A 24180-nucleotide genomic window follows, 5' to 3' on the forward strand; every position below is an offset into this window, starting at 1 on the left:
TACCCTGCATCATATGTTATCCTGTACTGCATGGTACCCTGTACCATATAGTACAATGTACCATATGGTACCCTGTAACATATGATACCGTTTACCATATGGTCAATAGGTGTTGGTGGCATGAGACACCAGCCAAGACTGAGTGGCGACGCAAGCTAGCTACTGACTCTCCAGTTTCCCAGACAAAGTGCTTTGTCATCCACCTCAAGGAACGCGTCAAGTTCCTGTACACTTGTAAATGTATAATAAAACATTACTAATATATAACTTTTTGCATATTTTTGTTGAGAGTAAGACACATGTGTAACATCTGGGTATCTTTATTGTAGACGTTTCGCCATCCAGTGGCTTTATCAATACAAATTCCAGGACATAACTTGAAGACAGTAGAACTATGTACAGAAGATGAGGTAATCAGTCCCTCAACCTAGGAGTAGGTGCGAACAGCACCATAGTCGTGCTGTTCGCACCTACTCCTAGGTTGAGGGACTGATTACCTCATCTTCTGTACATAGTTCTACTGTCTTCAAGTTATGTCCTGGAATTTGTATTGATAAAGCCACTGGATGGCGAAACGTCTACAATAAAGATACCCAGATGTTACACATGTGTCTTACTCTCATCTTGTCGGTATTATATACCATTCGTACACAACATATTTTTGTTGTAAACTATTGTAAACAAAATAATGAAAATATTAGTGTTTATTGTGTTGAATACAACAGTACCATATAGTACAATGAACCATATGGCACAATGTACCATATGGTACCATTGCATCATATGGTACCATATGGTACCATTATGCCATATGGTACCATTGTATCATATGGTACCATTGTATCAAATGGTGTCATTGTACCATATGGTACTATATGGTATCGTTGTATTCAACACAATAACCACACTAATATTTTCATCATTTTGTTTACAATAAACTTGTAAACAAGTTTTGTAAGCAATATAATGATAAACAAATTAGTGCAGTTATTGCGTGGAATACAATGAGTGTACACTTATACAGTATATATTATACTGGTCTCACAGGCCACAAATGTTATTAGAAAAAGAAAAAATTAGAAAAGAAAAGAAAAAATATAAAAAACGTAAAATAAAAAAAATGGGATTTTGCGGAAGTCACTGATGTTGCCGCCACCCGGTCATTTTGAGTCAACTTCCCGCCGCTGTATCTCGGTAAGTACTGATCAGAAATATTTTTTTTCTTTGTCTTATTACCTTCACAAAAATAAACTCTTTAATTCTATAAGTTTTTTTTTTTTTTTTTCAAAATTTCTTGGACACTGGAGCACCACTTCAGATTTTGGCCTTGGACCCTGAAGGGGTTAATGGCATTTCAGTTAATTTAAATGAGGAAAATTGACTCGGCATACGAGCAGATCGGGTTATGAGCTAGGTCACGGAATGGATTATACTCGTTATTACAACCCAGGATTCCAAATGGCCTGTTATCCCGGGCGTAATGAGAGCAAAATAAACACAGCAGAAAAAGTTTAGACTTATATTATCCTTCCACCAATTTAGAACAGCAATATGTACACTATGTACAGTGATAAGTTTAGTGCACTCCACGGTAAGCAAGGCAGAAATAGAAGCCACAAGATAGCAGACCGTGCTTCAACCAGCTCTAGATGGGAATGACCAGGGCAGACAGGAGAGTGGTACCCACATAACCTCTGCAATTGCCAAAACCATCTTCTTATTGGCTAGAACCTGGTCACTAGTTGAACGACGGGGCCCCATCATCAACTCTTAGCAACCTGGTTCGCTGGTTGGGGGAGATAGCCTGTAAATGAGGGTGTGTACATGCGCCGAATAAGGGTTACGTACTCATTGCATGCCACGCCCCCACCCCGAGAAGGCTCAGGATTAGGCTGCCACCTCCCAGTGGTAACCATTCCGCCATGGCACAAAATAATGGGACCGCCTTTCCTCTCCACCATCCAACTCTTAGATAGAGCTCAGCTTTTCTCGTGACCAAAAGCCAAACCCTAAACTTAGAATGAGACAGCAGTCAGACAGGCTAGCATAGGTCCAAGATACAGGCGGACGGTAGCCCGCATCCCCTCACTAAAAAAAAAACCCACACAAGGGGATAAAAAAAAAAGAGCGTGAAAAGGGGTTACCACAAATAACATCCTAACCTAAATAAATAAAAATATTAGACTCTAGATAAAGAGTCTGCCAACATATTTTCTTTGCCAGCAATATATTTAATGGAAATATTATAGGGCTGCAGCCTTAGCGTCCAGTGCATAAGCCTTGTGTTGTGGTTCTTCATGGCTTGGAGATATACTAGAGGATTGTGATCACTGTAGACTGTGACCACCTGCGATGTCTGGCCCACATAAACATCGAAATGCTCCAAAGCCAGTACCAGCTCGAGGGCTTCTTTTTCAATGGTAGAGTAAGCCCTCTGATGTGGCTGGAACTTGGCTGAAAAGTATGCTACAGGCTGCAACTCCTTGTTCCCGATTTGTAATAGTACTGCCCCAACCCCAGACTCGCAAGCAAAAACCTGTAATGAAAAAGGTTTGGAGAAGTCTGGAGACAAGAGAATGGGTGCAGTACACAATAATCTTTTTGCTTTATTAAAAGCAGTGTTACAGTCTGAGGTCCAGTGAAAGGGAACTTTGTGACTGGTAAGAGGGGCTACAATATCTGAGAAATTCTTACAGAATCTTCTGTAAAATCCTATCATGCCTAGGAAACGTTGAAGAGATTTCCTATCATGAGGAACTGGATAATCTTTAATAGAAAGAACTTTAGCAAGTTTAGGTGCAACTTTACCACTACCTACTTCATGGCCTAGAAAAGTGACAGTGGCCTGGCCAAAGGAAGATTTAGATAAATTAACTGTTAAATGGGAAACCTTAAAGGTCTCAAAAAGAGCCTTAAGTCTAAGTAGGTGTTGATCCCAAGTATCAGACACCACAACAATATCATCTAGGTACGCTGCCATGCCTTCAAGTTCTTTAATAGCCTGATGGATAAGTTTCTGAATGGAATGAAGAGGGGGAATTTTTCATTCCGAAGGGGGTAACTGTGTATTGATAATGACCTCCTGGAATTATGAAGGCAGAGATTTCCTTCGCCTTATCTGTCAAAGGTACCTGATAGTAGCCTTTAAGGAGATCTAACTTGGACACAAAAGTAGCCTTACCCACAAAGTCAATTACGTCATCCAGACGAGGAAGAGGGTAAGCATCTGTAATTGTGACCTCATTCACTTTACGGTAGTCTGTACACATACGAAACCCTCCATCAGCCTTCTTCACAAGGATGCACGGTGAAGCCCATGGACTAGACTCCTCCTCCACTAAACCATGCTTTAACAAAAATTCTACTTCCTGCTGAAGTATCCTTTGCTTTTCAGGATTAGCTCTGTAGGGGGAGAGTTTAATTGGTTTAGAGTTTCCCACATCTACATCATGATAACCTAACTTACATTTTTTCGGCACATCCGAAAAAATATTAGGATATGACTGTAGAAGCTCCGTTAAATTTGTTGCTTGCGTTTCAGATAATCCCTCCATTAAAGGGCTAGGATCCTTGAGGAGGACAGAATTTGAAAGTATAATATTAATTTCAGAGATAGAGTGCAAAGAGTCAGAGTCGTCCTCAGAGATAGAGGACAGAGTCATTACTGGGACTTTATCTGGTGTATGGAAATACTTTAATTGATTAATGTGGAAAGTTTTAGTTTTTGAGGTCTTATCAATGGGAGCTACCACATAATTTACATCAGATAATCTACTTACAATCTGCATAGGTCCCGTAAATCTAGCTTTCATGGTGTGTCCAGGTATAGGTTCCTGCACCAACACCTTGTCTCCTGGATGGAAGGAGCGGAATTGTGCATTTCTGTCATACCTCTGTTTCATCTTACTTTGAGCTGTCTTTAGGTTAGCCTTGGCTAACTGACGTGCCACCTGCAACCTTGAAGACGGGTTGTAGAGTGTTGAGCTAACGTCTTCTCCCATCCATCTTTCTTTGAGCACCCGAAGAGGACCTCGTACATTGTGCCCAAAGATCAGCTCAAACGGACTATACCCTGTAGACTCTTGCACCGTCTCTCGTACTGAGAACAGCAACAAAGGTAGTGATTCATCCCAGTCTGTAGGAAAGTGCATGCAAAAAGTTCTCATCATTGTTTTTAATGTCTGATGAAATCTTTCCAAGGCGCCTTGGGACTGAGGATGATAGGCAGTGGATAAGTTGTGGATTATCCCTAACCTAATTAATACTTCCCTAAATGCTTTGGCAGTAAAGTTAGTACCTTGATCACTTTGAATAGTTTTAGGAATGCCAAAACAAGAAATGAATTTTGTTAAAGCTTTGAGAATAGCTTTAGTATTAATACTGCACATGGGAATTGCTTCAGGGTATCTGGTTACTTTATCCATAATCGTAAATAAATACTGATTTCCAGACTTTGAGCTAGGTAGTGGACCTACACAATCTATAATTAAATCTGCAAAAGGTTCTCCATCAGCAGGTATAGGTTGGAGAGGTGAAGGTTTAATGGAATGCCCAGGTTTCCCAACTTGCTGACATTCTCGGCAACACCTAATATGATTCCTCACATCTTTCTTTAATTTTGGCCAATAAAATTCTTTTGTGATTCTATACAAGGTTTTTGTAATTCCTAAGTGACCTCCTAATGACGTATTATGAGCTATATTTAATATTTGAGGTCTATACTTTGTTGGAACCACTAACCTGTCATACAATTGCCGGCCCTCTATCTCCTTACCAGTCTCAGTGCAGATCAAATAATCGTTTTTAACTTCATACTTGACCGGATGACCCAAAGAGGATTTACCCATGGCTGCCTCAAAAGCGAATTTTAAAGAAGGGTCCTTTCGTTGTTCCTCCCGGAAGGACAGTCCCTCGGGCATGGAAACAGAGACATCTGGCAATCCTGCAACCTGGGAATAGGAAGGCTTGATCGGGGTCTGTTCACTTGATCTACGAGGCTCTGGCCAGTTTTCCTCGTAAAACAATGTGGCTATTCCGAGATCGGAGTCGTCCAAGGATAGGTCAACATTCCCTCCAGACAACCCTTGGGATGTTGCCCGAGTTATGGCCAACACCGGAGAAGAATTAATCATTATAGGTTCAGGACATGAACTAACAGTAGTAATGTTATTACCCAGTAATAACATGGCATCTTTCATGGGGAATCCTTTTGAGACACCTACAGTCAAGTACCCAGTGTAATATTTGCACTGTACATAAATTTTATGCAAAGGAACAGAATATATAGCTCCTCCAAATGCTTCCAATAAAACAGAGGAATTCAAAGAAGTATTCTCTGAAAGGGGTAATATTCCTTCTCTTACAAGTGAGCAATATGCTCCAGTATCTCTAAAGGTCTTTACTGTAGTTGTTTCTGAGTTTTCCTGAAGGGAAATTAGACTTGCAATAATAAGGGGCCATACCTTTTTCTACTTCTCTACGGGACATGTTACTAGGGATATTAGAGATTTTCCCAATGGGTTGGGGTTTATGGGGGCAGTTGGGATGGATGTGACCTACTTTGTTGCAGAGGAAGCAGATGACAGGCTTGCCCTTTACTCCCTGCTGACGTTGCAAATGGTGTCGTTCTGGCTGGTGTCTCTCTGGATACTGTTGTCGAGATGCACCATGAGTAGTTTGCCTCTCCGCAGGTGGACCATATGTTGAGAAGCGTGGCTCACCAGGTGGCTTATTTGGCTGACGTAGACGTTCTCCCTCCGGCTGGCACTTCATTCTCCAAGGTTGACGATCTCTGCTCATGCCAGGCTGTTGAAAAGAGAGACAGGACCGCTCGGACAAGGAGCGGTTAGTTTCGAAGGTATCAGCCAACCTGGCTGCCTCCAATGCAGTGGTTAAGTCACGATCCTGCAGAAAGACTCGAACCTCTGGTCCCACAGACTCCAGCAGGTTATCAATCAGAATAAGCTGCACCAGCTCCTCAAAGGTAGAGACACCACTTGCTTTATACCAGCTGGTAAAAGCTTTGGTTTGCTGTCTCACAAAGTCCACTAGGGATTGACCAAGCTGTCGTCTGCCCAGCTTAAAAAAAATTTTATATTTGGCTGGGATACACGTATATGCTCCCAACACTGTGGTCTTCACTACTTGATAATCAGAAAATTCAGCGTCATTTAATACTGACGTAAATTCCTGTGCCTTACCCAATAATGCTGTATGAACCAATGATGCCCAATGCTGTTCCGGCCACCTCAAGGCTCGAGCCTGATTTTCGAAGCTTTCGAAAAATTGCTCTGGTTCGGCCTCATTGAAGCGGGGAACAAGCTGTACTGCTTTTTGTAAACTAAAATCATTTACAGAATGCAAAAACTGCCTCCTTTCTCTTTCCCTATCAAATTCTTCCCTTGCGAATGCTCTCTGTTCCCTAGTTTGCTCAAGATTGATTTTTGCCAGCTCAAGTGCCAACGACGCTGATTCACCCTGAGACAACCCAGCTGCACTATACTGACCGTTTTGCTCCGTAGGTGTATCATCTTCCTCGTGCGAGAACTTAGGAGTTTTTGCCCTAGCTCCCGTAGAGGGAGGAGTCTGATGTGCCATCTCTTCTTCTATAAATTTGTCAGCAATCAGTGAACGCAGTTGCGCAGCTGTGAGAGTGCGTTTGTATTTAATGCCAATGGAACGAGCAATTTGCCAACAACGCTGTAGGGACAATTTAGGTAGGTTATGCAAAGTAAATGCCGACACCAGACGTCTGACTCGTCTAGGTGGCATAAGTTATTCGCTATGCACAGTACGATTGCAGAATACCCCAACGTAACACGTTAATTTGCAGAACACGCTTAGCTATGCACAGTACGATTGCAGAATATGCATACAAGCAAAGCCGACTGCAAAATTCTCCACACCGAACAGGCTAGTAACAACTGACACACAAAATTTGTAAAGCAATGCCAGACAGCTACACTGTTCTAGAAGATTGACCGTAGCGAAGCGAGCACACCAAACAAGCTAGTAGCAAGCTGTTGAACGATTACACAATAGCAAGGCTGACCATAAAGCAACTGACACGCAAAATTTGTAAAGCAATGCCAGACAGCAAGCTGCACAATGTTCCTGCTACAAGCTTCACCCTAAGCTCAACCGTTTCTCTAAGTCCAGCTCCAGCTCCCGGACAGGCCCCCATATTACAACCCAGGATTCCAAATGGCCTGTTATCCCGGGTGTAATGGGAGCAAAATAAACACAGCAGAAAAAGTTTAGACTTATATTATCCTTCACCAATTTAGAACAGCAATATGTACACTATGTACAGTGATAAGTATAGTGCACTCCACGGTAAGCAAGGCAGAAATAGAAGCCACAAGATAGCAGACCGTGCTTCAACCAGCTCTAGATGGGAATGACCAGGGCAGACAGGAGAGCGGTACCCACATAACCTCTGCGATTGCCAAAACCATCTTCTTATTGGCTAGAACCTGGTCACTAGTTGAACGACGGGGCCCCATCAACAACTCTTAGCAACCTGGTTCGCTGGTTGGGGGAGATAGCCTGTAAATGAGGGTGTGTACATGCGCCGAATAAGGGTTACGTACTCTTTGCATGCCACACTCATAAGCAGAGGTTCCACTGTATACATAGTGGAAATTACCTAGGATAGCCCAAAAACTCCAGACATATTGCTATTCTGTGCTTGTAGATAATATAATGCATAATAAGTATGGCTGGCAAGTAATACGCATTTTCACTTGTTGAGGAATCAGACGTGATCGTGTAATACCAGTTGGTTCATGAGCAACTCTGAGACAAGAGAGAAGTGCAGACAAGAGAGACAAGGCAGACAGAAAGACACACACACACAGGCAGACAGAAAGACACGCACACAGGCAGACAGAAAGACACACACACACACACACAGGCAGACAGAAAGACACACAGACACACACACATAATCCCTGAATTTATTCATTTGTATTTTCTGTTTTCCTGTCATAACTGATCCTTCTACTCCTTTCTTAGCTCTCTCTCTCAGATACACCTGATCTAATCCCATAAATACAGTACAGTATACTGTTTATCACTCTGGGAAAAACAGGTCTCCAGACCTTCATTTAAAATGTGAGGAACTGATGACAATACAGTGGTGCCTCAACTTCTGACATTAATGTGTCCATGAAAATTCTTTGTAAGTCAGTTGTTTGGTACTCAGAACCTTTTTTTCCATAAGAAATAATGTAAAATGGATTAACACTTTCCCTGCCATCCTAAAAGCCAGATTTCCTTTTCCATGGCACTTTTGTATCACTACCACTGCTCTTGTGCTTTTCAGTCACAATGCACAGCTCTTTTCTTTTAAAAGGCAGCGAATGTGTCAGAATGTTTAGTTTCAACTGCTGGTCAAAGCACTGCTTTTCTTGAACACTTCTCCACCAGCATAAATAATCCTCACCATCAAATGTGAGTATCACATGTTAGTATGAAATTAATTGGGTGCAAAATGCCAGTGTCATAAGTGCAAAACCTTGTAAATTGGGGCCCTACTGTATGTAAATCATGTTTCACCCAGGGTGTGCCTGGTCCTGGTCGTGTCTGAGAGAGAAACTCTGCCAGTAAAAATGTCATATTTTATACTATTACTTCCATCACTCCTCCCTTCTTTCCCTTCTTTGTACCATCAATTAAGATTGTAATGAATATAAATTGAGAAGCACCAGTACAATAACTTTCAGTACAGTAGCAACTTTTAGCAAGATGCTCTTATTGGATAGTTGTAAATGTATAGAGATACTGACACACTGTGGAAGGGGGGATACTTGTGTACATCTCAGGATATTTATTACAGGAAACATTTTGTCAGTTTTAGTAAAATGTTTCCTTTAATTAATGTCTTGAGTTGTATACGAGTGTCCTTTTCAATAGTCCTGATAGAATCATCCATCCCAAGACAGTTGGATATTGTTGTGTTGATAAATTGTAACAGCCCAGAGACTTGCAACTTGAGTTGAAAGGTTGCATTGGCTCGGGAAATGGTGATGACCTGGGACTGTTACAACCCTTTAACCCAACAGTAACAAAAACACGAGGTGATGTATCCTGACTACTTAATATTTTGGCAATTTTTCATATTTTTTTTTGTCAAGAACATATAAATAGGGGTATAACACCACACTGCCTGTACTGATGTACTTGTCTCTGACAGGTATGCATTTTTTTAAATTTCATAATTGACAAAGTTAATAAGCATCAGATATAAAATATTATTGTTCCAGTTCCCATCTCAAGGTATAACATGGCCTTCTGTGGGTAAAATGTGATTTGCTTCACAAACCTCTTTTTCCAGTCCCTATCTATTTCATTAAATAGGGTTCCACTGTAATAGAAAACATAATAATGTTGGGAAAGTGCAATAGATAATTGAAAATCATCTTATTATATCCTTCAAAAAATGATGGAATAGTAACAGACATATTTGCCTCAGTCACTCATGAAAGCCTTGCTCTGATCTTTTCTTTCTCTTTCTATACAGTGGACCCTCCCTTTTCGTCTTTAATCCATTCCAGAGAGATCGGCGAAAACTGAAACCATTTTGCCCATAAGAAATAATGTACAGTGGACCCTTGGTTTTCGTGTTTAATCCGTTCCAGAGCCATCGGCCAAAACCAAAACCATTTTCCCCATAAGAAATGGTGTAACTGGAATTAATTCGTTCCAGACACCCAGAAGTACCAACAAAAAAATTTTTTTTAACTTAGATTTACATGCACAAAAGAATGAACATTACACATGACACTTACCTTTATTGAAGGCTGTTGTTGATGGATGGAAGACAGGGAGTTGGGGAGAGGGAAGAAAGGTTATTGTTTGGAAGGGAAATCCTCCTCCATAAGGACTCTAGGTACCAAGTCCTTATCAGGGGTCACTTTCCTAGTTAAATATAGATTTACATGCAAAAAAGAATGACAAATAAATGTAAAGCACTAATAAAATATATAAATGAACATTTAACATCACACTTAACTTTATTGAAAAGACTTGTTGGTGTATGGCAGACTGGGTGGAGGGGAGAGGGAGGAGAGTGAGAGGAGAGTTTATTATTGGAGAATATGACACTAATATAAACTCTACGGCTCATTTATCTATCACAGTTCAACTAATATGACATAATAAACAATATTAATAACATAGAAACATGACATATACTCTAGAATGAATAAAATAAGTCATTATGTATGTAACAACAGGTGTTCTGTTGTTGTTGTTGGGTGTATAAGGGCCACTGTGAGCATAAGCCGTACATAATGTTGGTGAAGGCTGCAGCTGAGGCAGCGGTGTTTTCTGTAGCCCTATATAACTCCAACAACATTGGAGGAGTTAGTAGAATTGCTGAATCACTGAAAAAGGCACCCTCTACCACCATCACAACCACTACCACCCTCTGCCACCATCACTACCACCATCACATCCACTACTACCCTCTACCACCATCACCACTACCCTCTACCACCATCACTATCACCCTCTACCACCATCACTACCACCCTCTACCACCATCACTACCACCCTCTACCACCATCACTACTACCCTCTGCCACCATCACTACCACCCTCTACCACCACTGCTTTTGTATTTTTCTACAAAGTTTTTCTTGAATTATATCATGTTTCTCACTTTACCAAAGGGCTGGCACTAGAAGCTTTTTTTTGGGCCCATGGTGACTTATTTAGCAGTCATACACAAACAAGTGGCAAAAGTAATGGATTATTACGATATGTTTCGTATGGCCTGGCAGGACATATTCACTCACCAAGAAACAATGCTTCACTGGCTGAGATGGTGTGGGAGGCGTCTTTGTCTGCACGCTGAGCACTGAACAGGTTCCATGCGATTGATGAAAATCTAGGTAATTGACAAAAACTGCACCAAAAAATCGACGAAAAAAGTCAACCAAAACCAAAATCAGTGATAACGGCGATCAAAGAAAAAACGGAGGGTCCACTGTAAATCCAGTTAATTCGTTTCAGACACCCAGAAGTATTTAAAAAAAAAAAATTATCCTAAATATAGATTTACATGCAGAAAAGAATGACAAATAAATATAAAGCACTAATAAGAATGTATAAATGAACATTTAACATCACACTTACCTTTATTGAAGACTCTTGTTGGTGTATAGCAGATGGGGCAGAGGGGAGAGGAAGGCGAGTTTATTGTTGGAGACAGGACAGTATGCTTCAATATGACACTAATATCAACTCTACGGCTTATTTATCTATCACAATTTATCTAATATGACATAATAAACAATGACATAGAAACATGACATATACTCTAGAATAAATAAAATAAGTCATTGTGTATGTCACGAGTGGTGGTGTGTTGTTGCTGGGTGTATAAGGGCCACTAAGAGCATAAGCCATACATAGTGGTGGTGAAGGCAGCAGCAGAGGCGGTGGTGTTGTCAGTAGCCCTATATAGCTCTAATAGCATTGGAGGAGTTAGGTTTGTGCTGTCCTTTTTCTATCAATTAATCACTTAACTTACTTTCTACACTGTTAATGCTACACTTTATTGCTGGCCGACGCTATAGCCTTTATTGACTCGTGCTGCTTTAGTATTGTACATATCATAGAATCACTGAAGAAGGAACATTCTCCCCTCTCTCTTCCTCCTCCACTTTGGTACTTTGTACAATTTCTTTCTTTAATTCTATTGTGTTCCTCACTTTCTTTACCAATGGACTGACACTAGGAGCTTTCTTTGGACCCATGGTGGCTTATTTAGCAGTCACACACAGTAAACAAGTGCCAAAAACAATGGATTACGTATTACGAAATGTTTCATGTGACCTCGCACGATATGTTCACTCGCCAAGAAACAACGCGACACTGCCTCAGAATGCGAATGGGAGACGGCTTTGTGTGCACACTGGGCACTGGACAGGTTTCGTACCATTGATGAAAACAGAGGAAATCGACAAAAGTGAAACCAATACAGTGGTCCCTCGTTTTTCGTAATTAATCCGTTCCTGGAGCCGTTACTATAAACGAAATTTACGATTTACGATTCAATTTTCCCCATAAGAAATAATGTAAATACAATTAATCCGTTCCTGACACCCAGAAGTATTAAAACAAAAAAAAATTTTTACATGAAATGTACATGTAGTACATAAACAATACAATGGGAAATGATGAATGAAACATTAACAGCATAACACTTACCATTATTGGAGATTCTTCTTAGTGTATGGGAGACTGTAGGAGGAGGGAGAGTGGATTGTTTATAGTTTGGAAGGGGAATCCCCTTCCAGCAACACCTCAGGTACCAATTGCTTTTCTGGGGTTGCTTGTCTTCTCTGTTTCTTAATGCCACTAAGACCACCTTGAGGGTCACTGGAGTCCTGTCTCGCAAAATAAATGTGGAGAGAGCTCTGCTTCTGGCGTCTCTTTAACACTTCCCTAAAATGGCCCAAGACTTTGTCACTGTACATGTTGCCAACCTGGCTTGCAACAACCTTGTTAGGGTGATGTTTCTCCATAAAGCTTTCCATCTTGCCCCACATAGTAAAAATCTCTTTTAATTTCTGAAGAAGGCACCTTCTTCCATCTCTCTTCCTCCTCTGCAGCAAGATTCTGAGCTGCGATCTGTTGCTCTTCCTGCTGAAACTCTTGCAGCTCCTCAGTGGTGAGCTCTTCGTTGTGGTCTTCCACCAATTCTTCCACATCCTCCAAACTCACATCCAACCCCATGGAACTCCCCAGTGCCACAATTGATTTTACAACAGATATAGGCTCATCAGGGTCAGTCCCAAACCCTTCAAAATCCCTCTTGTCGACACAATCTGGCCACAATTTTCTTCAGGCAGAGTTCCAAGTCCTGGTAGTCACTCCCTCCCAAGCCATACCTATAAGGGTTATGCAATGGAGGATGCTGAAGTGTTCTCTCCAAAATTCCCTTAGGGTCAAGTGAGTGTCTGTGGTCACAGTCAAGCACCTGTGAAACATTGCTTTTGTGTAGAGTTTTTTAAAGTTTGCAATGACCTGCTGGTCCATGGGCTGGAGGAGAGGAGTGGTATTCGGGGGCAAGAACTTTACTGTGATGAACCCAAACTCCTCGAAAATTAGGTCATCCAAGTTTGGAGGATGAGCAGGTGCATTGTCCATTACTAGCAGGCACTTGAGATCCAATTTCTTTTCCAGGAGATACTCCTTCACACTAGGGCCAAACACTTCATTGAACCACTTGACGAAAATTTCCCTCGTGACCCATGCCTTACTATTAGATTTCCAAAACACACACAATTTACTCTTCATAACATTGTTTTTCCTGAACACTCTGGGATTTTCAGAATGGTACACTAATAATGGCTTCACTTTGAAATCCCCACTAGCATTAGCACAGAACATTAGCATCAGCCTGTCTTTCATAGGCTTGTGTCCTGGCATTGCCTTTTCCTCTTGTGTAATAAAGGCCCTCTTTGGCATTTTCTTCCAAAAGAGGCCTGTTTCGTCACAATTGAACACTTGTTCAGGTTTCAGTCCTTCAGCCTCTATGCACTCCTGGAATTCATGCACATATTTTTCAGCCGCCTTGTGGTCCGAACTGGCAGCCTCACCATGCCTTACCACACTGTGTATGCCAGTATGGTTCTTAAATCTCTCAAACCAGCCTTTGCTGGCCTTAAATTCACTCACATCACCACTATTTGCAGGCAATTTCTTTACCAAATTTTCATGCAACTGCCTAGCCTTTTCACAAATAATCGAAGTCATAAGAGTATCTCCAGCTAATTGTTTCTCATTTATCCACACCAATAATAACTTCTCAACCTCTTCGAGTACTGTTGATCTCATTTTTGTCAGCATAGTTACCCCCTTTGCAACAACAGCGTCCTTGATTTCCTTTTTCTTGGCCACTAGGGAACATAAGGTTGTGTAGGGTTTCTTATACATCCTGGACAGTTCGGCCACACTTGTACCACTTTCATATTGTTCAATGATGGTTTTCTTAAATTCAATCGTATTTCTCACCTTCTTTACCACAGGCTTGGCACTAGGAGCTTTCTTTGGAGCCATGGTAGCTTATTTAGTACTTGCAAGCACTAAAATAAATAAAATATTTCGCTGGAGCACGTGAGGGGACGTTTGCTCACTGGTAAACAATGCCAGACTGGCTGCCGCCACGGCTCACGCCGTGGGTACGCATCCCTGACGAACTACGACTTGCTAGTCAACCTATGAAAAGCGAGTCCATGTTTATACGAAAATACCCCTATGATAGGCGAATTTTACGATTGTCGAGAACTACGAAAAGCAAGGGACCACTGTATTTTGATGAAAGGACTTGGTGAAAATGGAAATCGGAGATAACGGAGATCGACGAAAAGGGAAGGTCCACTGTACTTTTACTTGTGGCACTTTATGACCTGCTCCATATTTTACATCCACATTTATTTCCTGCCACCTACACTTTTCAGTCTGTTTCTTATTTTTCCTTCAATATGCCTTTCTCTCTTTCATGATTTTTCTCATCTGTTATGGACTTTTCTCGTTCTTTTACATGCTCTTTTTGTAACTGGTAATTGCTGTGCTGGAAAGCTTTGCCTCTTAATATTATTATATTTTCTGTATTATTTATTGTTTTACAAAGGTATTTTAAAACTCCTGGGAAGACATTGCATTTGGTTGCTTCCTCAAGAATGAGGAGTTTCCAGAGAGAACAAGCTCTTAAGATATGTATAATCATAGATTAGTGTCTCTTGGGCTTAGTGTAAGTAGGTACTGGGTGTCAAGCAGAGAAAGACTGAAATTGAAATAGAACATATTTAGAACTGGAATTGTTTTTTTGCTATAGAATTTGTGCATGTTGCACACAGTCCAGTTAGGAGAATGTTAAGACATTTTAACCCTTTCACTGTCGAGACCCTTGCTCACAAACTTGCTCTCAGTACGTATTGAAAAATATTTAAAAAAAATATCTTTTACCAAAATCTTAATATTTTTCTAAGTGTTTTAACCCTTAACCCTTTGACTGTTTCGGTCGTATATATACAGTGGTCCCTCAATAATCGTCCGGCCTGAAAGTCGTCCGTTTCGGAAATAGTCCTGTTTTTTCGTCAAAATGTTGGCTCGCAAATGATCCGGTAACTCGCTAATAGTCCTAATAGTCCTTCGTCCCGGACGCGTACTCACGCTCTGAGCCGCTTCAGCCTTTCCTTCCCAGCCAGTGTGCCATTGTTTACCAGTGAGTGACGGTCCCCTCGCATGCTCCTACGAAATATTTCATAATATTCCATTGATTTTAGTGCTTGCAAGTGCTAAATAAGCTACCATGGCTCCAAATAAAGCTTCTAGTGCCAGCCCTTTGGTAAAGAATGTGAGAAACACATAATTTATGAAAAAGTTTGTAGAAAAATACAAAGATGGTGGTGGTAGAGTGGAAGCAGTTGTGATAGTGGCTGATGAACATAAGAAAGGAGGATCACTGCAGCAGGCCTATTGACCCATGCTCAGCAGGTCCTTTACAATTCATCCCACTAACGAAACATTTTCCCAACCCAGTCCTCAATGCTACCCAAGAAATAAGCTCTGATAACTCTATCCACTCATTTGCAAGTCCCAAATGAGTGGATAGAGTTATCAGAGCTTATTTCTTGGGTAGCATTGAGGACTGGGTTGGGAAAATGTTTCGTTAGTGGGGTGAATTGTAAAGGACCTGCCGAGCATGGGTCAACAGGCCTGCTGCAGTGATCCTCCTTTCTTATGTTCATCAACCACTAAAACAACTGCTTCCACTCTACCACCACCATCTTTGTATTTTTCTACAAACTTTTTCATAAATTATGTGTTTTTCACATTCTTTACCAAAGGGCTGGCACTAGAAGCTTTCTTTGGTGGTAGTGATGGTGGTAGAAGGTAGTAGTGATGGTGGTAGAAGGTAGTAGTGATGGTGGTAGAAGGTAGTAGTGATGGTGGTAGAAGGTAGCAGTGATGGTGGTAAGAGTTGTAATAGTGGTAGAAGGTCGTAGTGATGGTGGTAGTGGGTTCCTTTAGTGATTCTACCAACTCCTCCAATGTTGATGAAAGTTAAGACACTTGTGCAACATCTGGTTATCTTTATTGTAGACGTTTTGCCATCCAGTGGCTTTATCAATACAAATTCTTGGACATAATAAGAAAAACGAAGAACTATATACAAAAGATGAGGTAATCAGTCCCTCGGCCTTGGAGGTTGTGTTTAGAGCACCGTGGTTGTAGAGATTCTGAAGCACAGGCAAGGAGACTGGCGCTTATATAGGCGTCAGTGAAAGGGACGTGTAGCAGACGAGGGCATAGTCACTGGTAGGCGGGATTCCCCAGTGGAAGTAGGTCCTTCCCAAATTGATGGGCTAGTTCAAGATATCCTCCAATGTTGTTGGAGTTATATAGGGCTACAAAAACCACCGCCGACTCAGCTGCTGCTTCACCACCATTATGGACGGCTTACACTCAGTGGCCCTTATATACCCAACAACAACACAATACAACACCTCTTGTGACACATGTAATGACTTACTTTATTCATTCTAGAGTATATTCCATGTTTCTATGTTATTAATATTGTTTATTATGTCATATTAGTTGAATTGTGATAGATAAATAAGCCATAGAGTTGATATTAGTGTCATATTCTCCAACAACAAACTTGATAAATTAGACACATGTGCAACTCTTGGGTATCTTTATTGAGGAAACGTTTCGCCACACAGTGGCTTCATCAGTCCATACGTAGGAGAAACTTGAAGAACAGGAGGAGAATGAGGTAATCAGTCCCTCAAGTTTCTCCTACGTATGGACTGATGAAGCCACTGTGTGGCGAAACGTTTCCTCAATAAAGATACCCAAGAGTTGCACATGTGTCTAATTTATCAACATGTCGGTTCTCTGAACCATTCATCTACAAACAAACTTGCCATCCCTCCCTTACACAAACAAATAGCCAATAAGAACATAACAATGGAAGAACACTGCAGGTCTACTGGCCCATACAAGGCAGGTCCTTATCAAAATGACCTCCACCCAAAGCTACCCAAGAATTTACTCCCATACCCAATGACTCAAATCAAACTCAGCTCCTCCAACTCGTATATTTGTCCAGTCTCTTCGTAAAGCTACCCAAGGTCCTAGCCTCGATCACCCTACTGGTAAGTGTGATGTTAAATAAGAACTTAAGAAAGTAGGAACACTGCAACAGGCCTGCTGGCCCATACTAGGCTGGTCCTTCACAAATCCAACCCACTAACAGAACAAATGCTACCCAAGCAATATGCTCAGGTGCAAGTCCGACTCAAATCCAACCCCTTTCACTCGTGTATTTATCCAACCTAAATTTGAAACTACCCAAGCCATAGCTTTTAGAACATTGGAAAGGAGGAACACTGCATTAAGCCTGTTGGCCTATATTAGGCCAGTCCTTCACAAATCCAACCCACTAATAGAACAAATGCTACCCAAGCAATAAGCTCAGGTGCAAGTCCGACTCAAATCCAACCCCTCTCACTAGTGTATTTATCCAACCTAAATTTGAAACTACCCAATGTTTTAGCTTCGATCACCCTACTAGGCAGACCGTTCCACTCATCAACTACCCCTATTACCAATGTTCATTTATACATTTTATTAGTGCCCTAGAGTCCTTATGGAGGGGGATTCCCCTTCCAAATAACCTCTCTTCCCTCTCTCCTCCTCCCTGTCTTCCATTCATCAACAACAGCCTTCAATAAAGGTAACTGTCATGTAAAGTAAAAGGACACAAGTGCAACTAATGTGACATTTATTGTGGCAACGTTTCGCTCTCCAGGAGCTTTATCAAGCCATTACAAACAATACATGGACACAGAGGGTATATAAAGGCTCAGAGTGAGGTGTAATACTAGTGAGGTACCATTTTGATGTTCACTAGTGGTGGTAGTAGTAGTAATGGTAGTGGCAAAAGTAATACAATATGGTAGAGCAATTAATTCGTACATGAGTAAAAGGATATAAAAGCTATTACTTGGGTAACATAAAAATAGGTTGGACAAATATAGACTGGAATGAGGCAGCTTGTTTCAGTGTTCACTCTCTGTGCTTTGTGTAGTATAACAGGAGAGACTATGTGATGGCAGGGTTTACTGTTTTCAGGAGGATTCTTGCTAAGACTTCGGAGATGGTGAAGCTGCCGTTGTTTTGTTTAATTGTATTCGAAACAGCGATCAGTGCTGATTCGAGGCACTTGCGTCTGCGGAAATTAGTTTCTTTGATCACTAATTGGGCGTCTCTGAATTTCATGAGATGATTGGTGGAATTTCGGTGTTGTACACAGGCGTTGTTCAAGTTATCGTTCCTACATGCGTAAACGTGTTCATTGAGGCGGGTGTCGAGGTTTCTGGCTGTTTCACCTACGTAAATCTTGTCACAGCCTCCACAGGGTATAGTGTAAACTCCTGCATTGACTGGTTCGTGGTGCTTGGATTTTGTCCTGGTTATATCCTTTATTGAAGTGCTAGAAGCGATGGCGACTCTGGTGTTAGCTTGTGAAAGTACTTTTGAGACGTTCAGTGCAACCTGGCTGTTGGGAAGAATTATAACTTTGCTGGGAGTGGTGTTGATGTGTAGAGAATTTATGATCTGAAGAGCTCTTTTCTTGCAGTCTTTGATGAAAAAAGAAGGAAAATGTAACTCAGTGAATGTTTGGTGAATGTATGTACACTCCTCTTCAAGAAACTCAGGACTACGAATTCGGTATGCTCTTAGGAAAAACCCGATGATGATGCCTCTTTTGGCCTTGGTATCTTGACTGGAATAGAAGTGTGTGAGATCATTTTTATTGGTGGGTTTCCGATAAACTTGAAATCTTAGGTTGTTGTCTACTTTGTGAATGAGGACGTCGAGGAAAGGTAGCTTGTCATTGGCCTCTTCTTCTAGTGTAAACTGGATCGCCGGTTCAACTGCGTTGAGCCTTGCCTGAAGATCCTGTATATCAAAACGTTTTGGAGTTATTACGAGGACATCGTCCATGTAACGTAACCAAGTGACGCTTGAAGGGATGATGTTGGCGAAGTGTTGGGACTCTAGGTGTTCCATGTATAAGTTGGCTAGGACGGCACTTATGGGGGACCCCATTCCCATGCCGTAGGTTTGTTTGTAGAGCTTGTTATTGAAAGAAAAACAGTTGAAATTAACACAGAGTTCAATTAAGTCGACAAAATCTCTGGGAGGTAGAGGAAGATTAAGGTCCTGATTGACTTTACGTCGTAGAACCTCGATGGCTTTTTTGGTAGGTACTTTTGTGAAGAGGGAAGTCACATCCAAACTGCTTAGTTTCTTGTTACGGATGGAGAGGTTACGGATGCGGTTGAGAAGGTCACCTGAGTGTTTAAGATGAGCGGGGCTGATTGTCCCCAGAAGGCAGGAAAGATGTTTGGCAAGAACTCCGGCTAGTTTGTGTGGAGCACTGCCTATTCCTGACGTGATTGGTCTGAGTGGAATATTGTGTTTATGGGTCTTGGGTAAACCATACATGTATGCTGGTTTAGGGTTGCTTGGTAACAAGTACAGAAGTTTCTTCCCTTCTCTAGTGCGTTTGAGTATTTGTCTGGTTTTGTATAGAAAATCTTTGGTGAGCGTCTCCCACTGTTGAGTGCCGATGGGTTCGTATGTAGATTGATCATTCAAAAGGTCCATCATTTTAGTGTTGTAGTCACTGGTGTTGAGGATGACGACTCCACCTCCTTTGTCGGCGGTGGTGACGATAATGTTGGGGTCATTGGCGAGGTTCTTAAGGGCAGTGATGTATCGTCTAGGAAGATTAGAAGAAGAAGGTTCACATAAAGCTGCAACTGTCATGTTGAATGTTGAAGATTAAAATGGTATAAAATACCGACAGGTTGTTGAATGTTCATTCTTTTGTGCATGTAAATCTATCTTTTAGGTAAAAAAAAAAAAATTTTGTTGATACTTCTGGGTGTCTGGAACGAATTAATTGGATTTACATTATTTCTTATGGGGAAAATTGATTCGAAAATCGTCCATTTTGATAATAGTCCCACTTCCAGGAACGGATTATGGACGATTATTGAGGGACCACTGTATGTCTTACGCGCCACTGTTTCTGACATAGTTATACGCATAAATTCTAGCGGCTTCAAATCAAGCGGGAGAAAGCTGGTAGGCCTTCATGAGAGAGTGGGTATGAGTGGTGGGTGTGCACCCTGTGAAAAAAAATCTGGGACTCAGTGGTGCATTGTGGGAACGCCATCTTGGTAGTCCATTTTCACCATGCCTCGCAGTAAGAGGTACCTCACTCCTTGGCGGATTGGAGGTCTTTTGTTCCCAAGTGATAGCTCTAACAGCGATGAAAGTGTCAGTGAAAGTGAATTCCATGGTTTTCAAGCGGGTGTGACCGAAAACAGTGCCCAGGATAACGTAATTAGTGATGAAAACCCAGATGACCCACGACCTTCCACCTCTGGTGCTGGGCCTTCACGTTCACCTGTACCAGGACGAAAGGGAAAACTATTTGCCCGTGTACAAGACTCAGATGTGAGCAGTGAAAGTGATAGTGATAGTGATTTCAAAGCTGTTGAAAGCAGTTCTAGTTGCGACAGTGAGGGTGAATATTCCCCAGTGAAGCGGTAGTATATACGACGTAGCATGCGGTCTGGTAGTGTGTCTTATGCTGTTCCAAGGGGAAGAAGTAAATCTCGGAGCACATCCCATGGCCCTACACCATGACCTGATAGTGAAGATGACGATATTGTTACGATGGGTATGAATGATGTGAGTGAGGCAGCAGGTGATAGTGATGGTGGCATGAGTCATGTGGCACCAGCAGTGGGCCACGCTACTGCTGACACTGCTGACTCTGCACAACTACAACCAGCCTCACCCAACCCCACACTCCCACAACCTGAACAACCACAACCACGTTTCAATATCCAGAACCCACCAGCAGACCGCATCTGGGATTGGCAGGAAGGTGATGAGTTTGTTCCCAGTCCCCATGACTTTGATGAAACGCAAAGTGGAATACGGCCATCATGTACACTTGGGAACAATGCTACTGAACTGGAATGCTTTCAGTTATTCTTCGATGAACCCCTGATGGACATTATTGTCAGGGAAACCAACACATACTATGAGTACACCATGGCAAATGCAATTCTCTCACCAAGATCATGGCTACACCAGTGGAAGGACACAACTGTGGCAGAGATGTACCTGTTTTTTGCCACAATAATGCTTATGCCACATGTGTATAAGCACACTGTCACCACATACTGGGCAGCAGAATGCCTGATTTCAACCCTAGGTTTTAGTGACATTATAGGTGTGAATCGTTTTTTGATACTGTTACGTATGTTACACTTTTCAGACAAAACAAGGCCTGACAGAAGCAATAGGTTATATAAGATCAGAAATGTGTTTATGTACCTGAAACAAAAGTGTTGCATGTATTTTTATCCCTTCAGGAAGCTTGTTTTTGATGAGTCTTTGATTTTATTCAAAGGAAGATTCTCATTCAAGCAATACATACCAAGCAAGAGGAAATGCTTTGGTATAAAGTTATTTGTACTGTGTGATTCCAAAAGTGGTCTTGTTTTGTTTATTATTGTGTACAATGGCAGTAATACATTGAGAGATACTAGGAAGTTATTGGGCATCTCTGGTGATGTGGTTTGATCAATGATGGAACCATATCTTGGTAAGGGGCATATATTATATACTGATAACCGGTACACAAGCTCCATACTCAGTGATTTCTTGCGAGTGAACCTGACAGACGTGTGTGGCACAGTACAGTGGACCCCCGCTTAACGATCACCTCCAAATGCGACCAATTATGTAAGTGTATTTATGTAAGTGCGTTTGTACGTGTATGTTTGGGGGTCTGAAATGGACTAATCTACTTCACAATATTCCTTATGGGAAAAAATTCGGTCAGTACTGGCACCTGAACATACTACTGAAATGAAAAAAGTTCGTTAACCGGGGGTCCACTGTACGTGGTAATCATAAATATATGCCAAGGTTCGATGCTGGCACTCGCAGAGGTGAGGTGCAGGCCTTTGCTGCCAATGACTTCATGGCATTTCGGTGGCTTGACAAAAGTGATGTCACATTGTTGACATCAGTTCACCAAAAAGAAATGGCACACACTGGCAGGCACAGTAGAGAGACCAATGAGCCCATTCTACAACCTACAGCTGTCATGGACTACAACCTCAATATGCGCTTAGTGGACAAATGTGACATGCAGATTGCATTTGCTGATTGTGTATGCAAGAGTTATAAGTGGTATATGAAACATTTTTTCTATCTTCTTGATATTTCCGTGCTAAATGCTTATAACTTATACAAGTTGAGGACCAACAACAAACCAAAATACAGTGGACCCTCACATAACGCTATTAATCCGTTCCTGAGAGCTCAATGTTAGGGGAAATTATCGTTATGCGAATTAATTTTCCCCATAAGAAATAATGGAAATCAAATAAATCCATTCCTGACACCCAAAAGTATGAAAAAAAAAAATTTTACCACATGAAATATTAATTTTAATACACACAAACTGAAGAAGACATGCACAATTACATGACACTTACCTTTATTGAAGATCTGGTGATGATTGATGGGATGGGAGGAGGGGAGAGTGTTGATGGTCTTAGTGTTTAGAAGGGGAATCCCCTTCCATTAGGACTTGAGGTGTCAAGTGCTTTTCCGGGGTTACTTCCCTTCTTCTTTTAATGCCACTAGGACCAGCTCCAGAGTCACTGGACTTCTGTCGCACAACATATCTGTCCATTGAGGTCTGTACCTCTCGTTCCTTTATGACTTTCCTAAAGTGGTTCACAACATTGTCAGTGTACAGGTTGCCAACACGGCTTGCAACAGCTGTCCGAGGGTGATTTTCATCCATAAAGGTTTGCACTTTAAGCCACATTGCACAGATTTCCTTAATCTTTGAAGTAGGCAACTTCTTCAATTTCTCTCTCCCCTCCTCCAAAGCAGTTTCCTCAGGTCTGGCCTCTTGCTGTTGAAGATGATCTAGCAGCTCATCAGTGGTTAGTTCTTCATTGTCCTCCTCCACCAACTCTTCCACATCCTCCCCACTAACCTCCAACCCCAAGGACTTCCCCAATGCCACAATTGATTCCTCAACTGGCATACGCCTCTCAGGGTTAGCCTCAAATCCTTCAAAATCCCTTTGGTCTACACATTCTGGCCACAGTTTCTTCAAAGCAGAGTTCAAGGTCCTCTTAGTCACTCCCTCCCAAGCCTTACCCATAAGGTTTACACAATTGAGGATATTAAAGTGATCTCTCCAAAACTCAATTGAGTTTCTGAGGTCACTACAAAGCACCTTTCAAACAGAGCTTTTGTGTACAATTTTATGAAGTTTGCAATAACCTGCTGATCCATGGGCTGCAGGAGAGGAGTGGTATTAGGAGGCAAAAACTTGACCTTAATGAAGCTCATGTCCCCACAAAGTCGCTCTGCCAAGTCTGTAGGATGACCAGGGGCATTGTCTAACACCAGGAGGCACTTAAGGTCTAATTTCTTTTCAGTTAGGTAATTTTTCACATTGGGGGCAAATGCTTGGTGTAACCAGTCATAGAAAAAGTCCCTAGTGACCCATGCCTTACTGTTTGCCCTCCACAGCACACACAAATTAGCCTTGAGGATATTCTTTTGCCTGAACGCTCTGGGAGTTTCAGAGTGATACACTAATAAAGGCTTCACTTTGCAATCACCACTAGCATTGGCACACATTATAACAGAGTAAGCCTGTCTTTCATAGGCTTATGTCCTGGGAGTGCCTTTTCCTCCTCAGTAATGTAGGTCCTGCTTGGCATTTTCTTCCAAAACAGGCCTGTTTCGTCACAATTAAGCACTTGCTCAGGTTTCAGTCCTTCACTGTCTATGTACTCCTTGAATTCCTGCACATATTTTTCAGTTGCTTTGTGATCCGAACTGGCAGCCTCACCATGCCTTATCACACTATGTATGCCACTACGCTTCTTAAATCTCTCAAACCAACCTTTGCTGGCCTTAAATTCACTCACATCATCACTAGTTGCAGGCATTTTTCTAATTAAATCCTCATGCAACTTCCTAGCCTTTTCACTTATGATCGCTGAAAGATGCTGTCTCCTGCTATCT

The 24180-nt window shown here is 41.7% G+C and overlaps 1 protein-coding gene and 1 long non-coding RNA gene across 4 annotated transcripts in view; both read left to right on the forward strand.

Annotated features, from left to right (window-relative positions):
- Positions 1-24180, forward strand: part of LOC128689179 (nucleolar protein 16) — an 88246-nt gene that overhangs the window by 54049 nt on the left and 10017 nt on the right. The window lies entirely within an intron of this gene.
- Positions 10167-17743, forward strand: LOC138853044 (uncharacterized). Its single transcript, XR_011392296.1, has 3 exons — positions 10167-10367; positions 16123-16540; positions 16976-17743. It is a non-coding gene; the product is annotated as an uncharacterized lncRNA (long non-coding RNA).

This window comes from Cherax quadricarinatus, chromosome 21 (genome assembly GCF_038502225.1).
Source record: "Cherax quadricarinatus isolate ZL_2023a chromosome 21, ASM3850222v1, whole genome shotgun sequence".
NCBI classification, from domain to species: Eukaryota; Metazoa; Arthropoda; class Malacostraca; order Decapoda; family Parastacidae; genus Cherax; species Cherax quadricarinatus.